At 45.1% G+C, this 6,203-nt stretch overlaps 1 pseudogene; it reads left to right on the forward strand.

Annotated features, from left to right (window-relative positions):
• The first annotated feature begins 3,202 nt into the window (after window positions 1-3,202).
• Window positions 3,203-4,609, forward strand: LOC138170724 (E3 ubiquitin-protein ligase TRIM39 pseudogene; annotated as a pseudogene).
• Window positions 4,610-6,203: the final 1,594 nt, after the last annotated feature.

Consider the following 6,203-nt stretch of genomic DNA (forward strand, 5'->3'; position numbering starts at 1 on the left):
CATGAGGTAGTAAAAGTCTCTTATCATCCTGAATTTACAAATGAGAAAACTGAGTCTACCGGAGTTAGGTGATTTATTTGGGGCACAAAGCCAGGAAGTTTTTGAGGCCCCACCTCGGATTCATGTATTTTGACTCCAAAACTGTGAAATCCAGTACTCTTTCCACTACAACAGGGCTTCCTAATATAATCATTAGGAATTTAATAGGTAAAATCAAAATATAAGTTAAAACATAGGATTGTCTGCAGGGAGACTTGTGAATTCTCATTTGTTTTCACTGAAATTAGTAAGTCCCTTCCTCAAGTATGCAACCAAAACCCAGTTTATCTCTAATTGAGCCCAAGGGAAGTAGAAAATAAGAGCCTCCTGACCAGTTTGGGAACATTTATTAAGGGCTATGTTCCAGACACTGTGCTAAGCACTGGAGATACAAAGAAAAGTCAAAATAGTTTCTGTCCTCAAAGAGTTTACAGTCTAACCCTGGAGACAACATGCTAACAAACAAGATATACACAATCTAGCATGGACATTTTTTACTTTGGGCTAATCCACCTTGAATGTGCTTCAGTTTCTTCCCTCTCTGTAAATCTGGGAAGATAATAGCATCTACCTTCCAGGGTTGCTGTGAGGATCAAATGAAACAATTGTAAAGCACTTAGCACCAAGTTTTTCACATAATAAAAACTATATGTTAGATATTGTTGTTGTTACTATTATTATTGAAAGGCTTCTTGCAGAAGTTAGACTTTTAGCTGAGACTTGTAAAGAATCCAGGATGGGGCGGCCTGGGGCGGCCAGGTAGCACAGCTAGTAGGAGCACCCGCTCCAGACACTTAGCACCCACCCAAAGACACCTGGCCGTGTAGTGTAACCTCAAGCAAGTTACTTAACCCCGATTGCTAAAAAAAAAAAAAAAAAAAGAATCCAGGGTGGTCATGAGATCAAGATGAGGCTTTTTACTCTTCAGGCTGTCCTGCTGGATAAATCTTCACAGTACTTTCTTGTCCATATATAGAAGTTCACTTTACTCTCAGACTACTTCTCACACTGGAAGCACCCATTCGGCCTTTCCCTCTGATTGGTTGGCCATGTCTTCATTCCTTCCCAGGTTGCTGTTTACTCACCAGACTTTATCACTCCAGGCCAGGTACCTAGGACATTCATCCCCTCTCCCCCCCATCCCTTTTCAGTTCATCTTCCCCTATTAGATCGTAAACTGGTAGTCAAGATGTTTGTATTTGTACTTCCTATGCCAGCAATTAGTAATCATTTAATGAATGCTTGTTGCCTTGATTTGTAGAGAAGAACTCTAGGCTTGGGACAGTCAGTGAAGATGCATGGAGTCCAGTCTTACGAGTCCTCTCATAAACGTGTCACTGGATGAATATGTGGAAAGACCTGTGTTACCAAGAACTTTAAAAGTTATTCCTAAAACCAGAGTCTACCTGACTTTCCCAAAGGGAACAATACAATTGGAAGCTGTCCCCTTAGTCTCAGACATGATCACTTAAACTACTATTACTTTGCAGAACCCCACCCCACTTCCATATGTACATAACCAATTCTCATCTTTCACTAGAGCAACTACTTCTTTGACATTCCACTTGGATGTCTCATAGGCATCTCAAACCCAATCTGTCCAAAAAACCTGTTATCTTTTGCTTCAATCCACTGCTACAACTTCCCTATTTCCAACAACCCCACTACCATTCCTTTTTTTTTTTAAAGACCACTACCATTCATCCAATAACGTAGACTCACATTCCAGAAGTTAGGACTCTTCACTTTTATTTGCCAAATCTTATTGATTCTGACTTGCCTTTCATTACCTCATCTGGATGATTACCATTGATTCCTAATTAGTCACCCAGCATCTCTAGCCATTTCTATTTCTGCCATTTATTAACTCTTTGAAACTGAGGCAATTCAATTTCCTTACTGGTAAAAAGTAGGGATTGAGTCTGACCGTTAAAGGTCCTTTCTGACCCTAAATCTACCATCCTATTTGGCCAGTTGAGCGGTACAAACGCTCTCAAAAAACTTGGCTACCAGTCAGTCAATAAGCATGAAGCACCTACTATGTGCCAGGCACTGTACTAAGTCCTGGGGATACAAAGACAAGTAAAAGACAGTCCCTGCTCACACGGAGTTGTCTATTAAGTGAGATTACATTTAAATAATTATGTACAAATAAACTACGTTTGGGGTGGCCAAGTAGATAAGAGCATAAGCCTGGACTCGGGGGACCCGAATTCAAATAAGGCTTCAGACACTACTTACTAACTCTGAGACCTTGGGCAAGTCAGCTTAACCCTGTTCGCCTCAGTTTCCTCATCTGTAAAACCCCAAAAGGCGTCATGAAGAGACAGACTGAGACAGAGAGACAGAGACAGACATTTGTAAAAATGCCCAGGTCTCCAGAGATGTGGAGTGTAGGAAAGGCAAAGCGCTTGGCAAACTTTAAAGAGCTATTTAAAAGTCGGTTGTTACCCTTATTCCTACTCTGGGTGTCATTCTGCCACGGCGAGGTCCAGAGCTCGGGCAAGTTCCCCAAGAATAGGGAACAGTTTCCCAGTTGCATCATTAGAGTTTACCCCAACAGCCCCCTCCCCACCTGCCTGCGGTGTGGGTGAGAGGGAAGGAGGCGGGGCTCCCAAAGCAGAACGGCCAATCCCAACGCTCACAGCAGTTCTCCGGGAAGGAGGCCCGACCTCCACCTGTTCCACTAAAAAGTATCATCAGCAATCAACAGTCTCCCGGCCCCCCTGTGTGGCCAGTCCAGCTACGGCTCCCGCGAAGGTCAGAAGAGTAGTTGCTGCACAGGTGCTGGAATTTAGCCTCTAGCCGGTAGAGACATCTGCGCGGTGATTGGTTGTGGCGGGCACGGCCGGCGGAGTGGCGCTCGTTAACGATTGGCCGGTCTCTGCGCTCCCCCGAGAGGCTGGCCCCTGCGCCCCTGGGTGTTCCCGCGGCTCCCAGCCCAGCAGTGTGCCAAGGAGAAGCGGGAAGGACTGGTACCTCGCTGCTTACTGATTGGCTGGACAGTGCGGGCTCGCTCTACTGCCGTGCACTTGAATGAGGAGTTAGGAGAAGGCAACTGCTGCGGGCTGTTCCTGAATTGGGAAGGGGCTAGTGAAAGGTATCTTGAATTTGAGTTCAGCCCAGCCGCTCACCCCCGGGCTACCCTCTTTCCCTCTAGGTCATGGCCAAGGCGAGTGCCCTGGAAAGCCTCCAGGTGGAGGCGAGCTGTGCCATCTGCTTGGATTATCTGAATGACCCGGTGACCATCGACTGTGGCCACAACTTCTGCCGCACCTGCATCCTCCGCTGCTGGGAGGAGCTGGAGGAGCGCTTCCCCTGTCCCGTGTGCCGCCGCCACTTCCCCCTGCGCACCTTCCGCACCAACCGGCAGCTGGGCAACGTGGCAGAGATCGCGCGGAAGCTGAGTCCCAAGCGCAGCAAGCGGAGACGGCATGAAGAGGCGGTGTGCGAGAAGCACCAACAGACGCTGAGCCTCTTCTGCGAGAAGGAGCGCGAGGTGGTTTGCCTGGTGTGCTGCATCTCGTGTGAGCACCGAGATCACCGCGTGAGCCCCATAGACCAGGCGGCCGCATGCCAGAAAAAGAAGCTGCGCGCCTACCTGGGGCCCCTGAAGCGGCAGGTAGAGGACTTGCGTCATTTCATGGCTTGCGAGCAGAGGAAGCCTGGCGAGCTTCGGGAAAAGGTGGAGAACCGACGGCAGAAGCTCCACTCGGAGTTTGAGAAGCTGCACCAGTTCCTGGACGAGGAGCACCAGGCAGTGCTGCGGAGGCTGGAGGATGAGGAGAAGGAGATCATGCAGAAGCTGAGCGAGAACGTGTCCAAACTCTCGGACCACGGCACTACTCTGCACAAGCTCGTCGGCGAGATCCAGGAGAGATGCCAGCGGCCAGCCGTGGAGGCCCTTAGGGGAATCAAGCACATCATCAGCAGGTGCGAGAACGCCAAGATCCCAGCCGCCGTCTCCCTCGAGCTGAAGAAGGACACCTGCAGTTTCCCTCTCCAGCATTTTGCTCTCAAGAAGATGATCAAGAAGTTCAAAGTGGATATTACACTAGACCCCGCGACGGCGCACCCCAACCTAGTCCTCTCGGAGGACCGGAAAAGCGTGAGGTTTGTGGAGACAAAGCAAGATCTACCGGACATCCCGGAAAGATTTACTTTTTACCCTTTCGTTCTGGGTTCGGAGGGGTTTTCCTCGGGGAGGCACTATTGGGAGGTAGAGGTCGGAGGTAAGACTCAGTGGACTTTGGGGGTTTGCAAAGACTCTGTTACCAGGAAAGGGAAGATTCAGGTATCACCAGAGGATGGCTACTGGAGACTGAGGTGGTATAAGAATGAATATACCGCCCTGACAAGAACCCCGACCCCCCTACTCCTAAAAATAAAACCCAAGCGAATTGGGATTTTTCTGGACTATGACTTGGGGGAGGTCTCCTTTTACAATCTGAACGACAGGTCTCACATTTATACCTTCACTGAGACTTTTACAGAAAAACTTAGGCCTTTTTTCTACCCTGGGATCCATTCATCCCCTCTTATCATACGACCAGTGACAGACTGGGAATGATGACGGGTTCAGTTGACCTTGAGAAATTTTCCTATTTTGCGTTTCATTTTCTTTTTTTCCTTTCAATTTCTAGGGTAGGATAATGCCAACATTTTGGGGTTCTTTTCATAATTTCATCCTTAAACTAAGTCATTCCCCACCCCCGTTTCAGTACTCCACCTACATGGATGCTATTTAAAAGAGCATTGGGGATGAGAGAGACTTATTAGAGAACACCTAAATCCTTTTCCCAGGTAGGTAGGAAAAATATCCTTAGTTTACATTGTTAGAAACTGAGAACCTAGATGTTCTGACTTGCTCTTATCACACCACTAATAAACATCAGAGCTAGGGTTTTTAAACTGGCATTCCAGGACACTGCCTTACATGCAGTAATAATTGTCTTTGGGTCTGAAAAAGAAGTGTTGAACTGTTCATTTGACTTGTGTTCTTCATTTTATGTGTTGGCAACACCCCTCCCTCCCCATTTCCCTGCAAAATTCTTGAGAATGTGGGACCTGTCACAAAATTTTATCATTTTATACAGTGTCAGTATGTTTTGTCACTGAAAATTGTTAATGGTGATTCACCCTCCCCACCTCCCCTTCCCTTCCTTTCATAGTCCCAGATAGAAAATAACATAATTTTGTAGTTCAGAGTTAAGTGTCTTTGTATGGGAATTTTCGTCTTGGAAGCTTACACACAACCTTTAAAACTGGCAGTAGAAACTGAAGTTTAATCCATTTATCACTGCTGTTTGTAATGTATGTGATTATACTATAAAGTTTTATTTTGCATTTCTTCAGTTGCTAGCATTCCTTTGCATTCTTTGGTCTGATCTCATGTCTAAACTGTTGGAATTTTTTTTTTTTTTTTGCTTTTTGGAGGGCAATTGGGGTTGTGACTTGCCCAAGGTCACATGGCTAGTTTTTGTGTTAAGTGGCTGAGGTCAGATTTGAACTCAGGTCCTCCTGACTCCAGGGCCAGTGCTCTATTCACTGTGCCACCTAACTGTCCCTTGGAATTATTTTAAAGAAACATCGTCAGCAGAAATCAAAATGTTATCCTTTCTCACTTCTCAGCGTTGTAATATTTTAATGTAATTTAATGTAAAATTAATGCGATATTTTAAATAATTGTGAAAAGATTCGACAGATAAAATGAGGTTGCATATTGGAAAAAAAAAAGCCTTGGACAGAAGAATATGGGTTATAAGCATAGATAGATCTTGACATTTAGCTGAGTGGATGAACTTGGTTTTCCTCATCTATAAAAGGGAGGATACTAGCTGCTTCACTAAATCGAAAGGGTGTTCTGTTACTTTAAAAGTAGAAACTGAAGCAATCTGACACGCATAAAATAATATAAATTATTGTCATTTATATTCTTATTTTTATATATATTTTACATAGTTCTGATCTGGACATATCTTGTATGAAATTTTCTTCATATAAACATCCTTATGTGTAAACAACCATCATAATTTTTAATGCCTATGCTATCTTCTGTTTTGATACTATGATTTGGTTAGTCATTCTTCTGCTATCAGGTTACTTCCAGTCTTTCATTTACAGTCGTGCTATAAACTGCTTTGTATATTTTTTTCTTTTTTGAC

This window comes from Petaurus breviceps, unplaced genomic scaffold (assembly GCF_028583685.1).
Source record: "Petaurus breviceps papuanus isolate PSGF00001 unplaced genomic scaffold, PetGlider_PUasm1.0 126, whole genome shotgun sequence".
Lineage (NCBI taxonomy): Eukaryota > Metazoa > Chordata > Mammalia > Diprotodontia > Petauridae > Petaurus > Petaurus breviceps.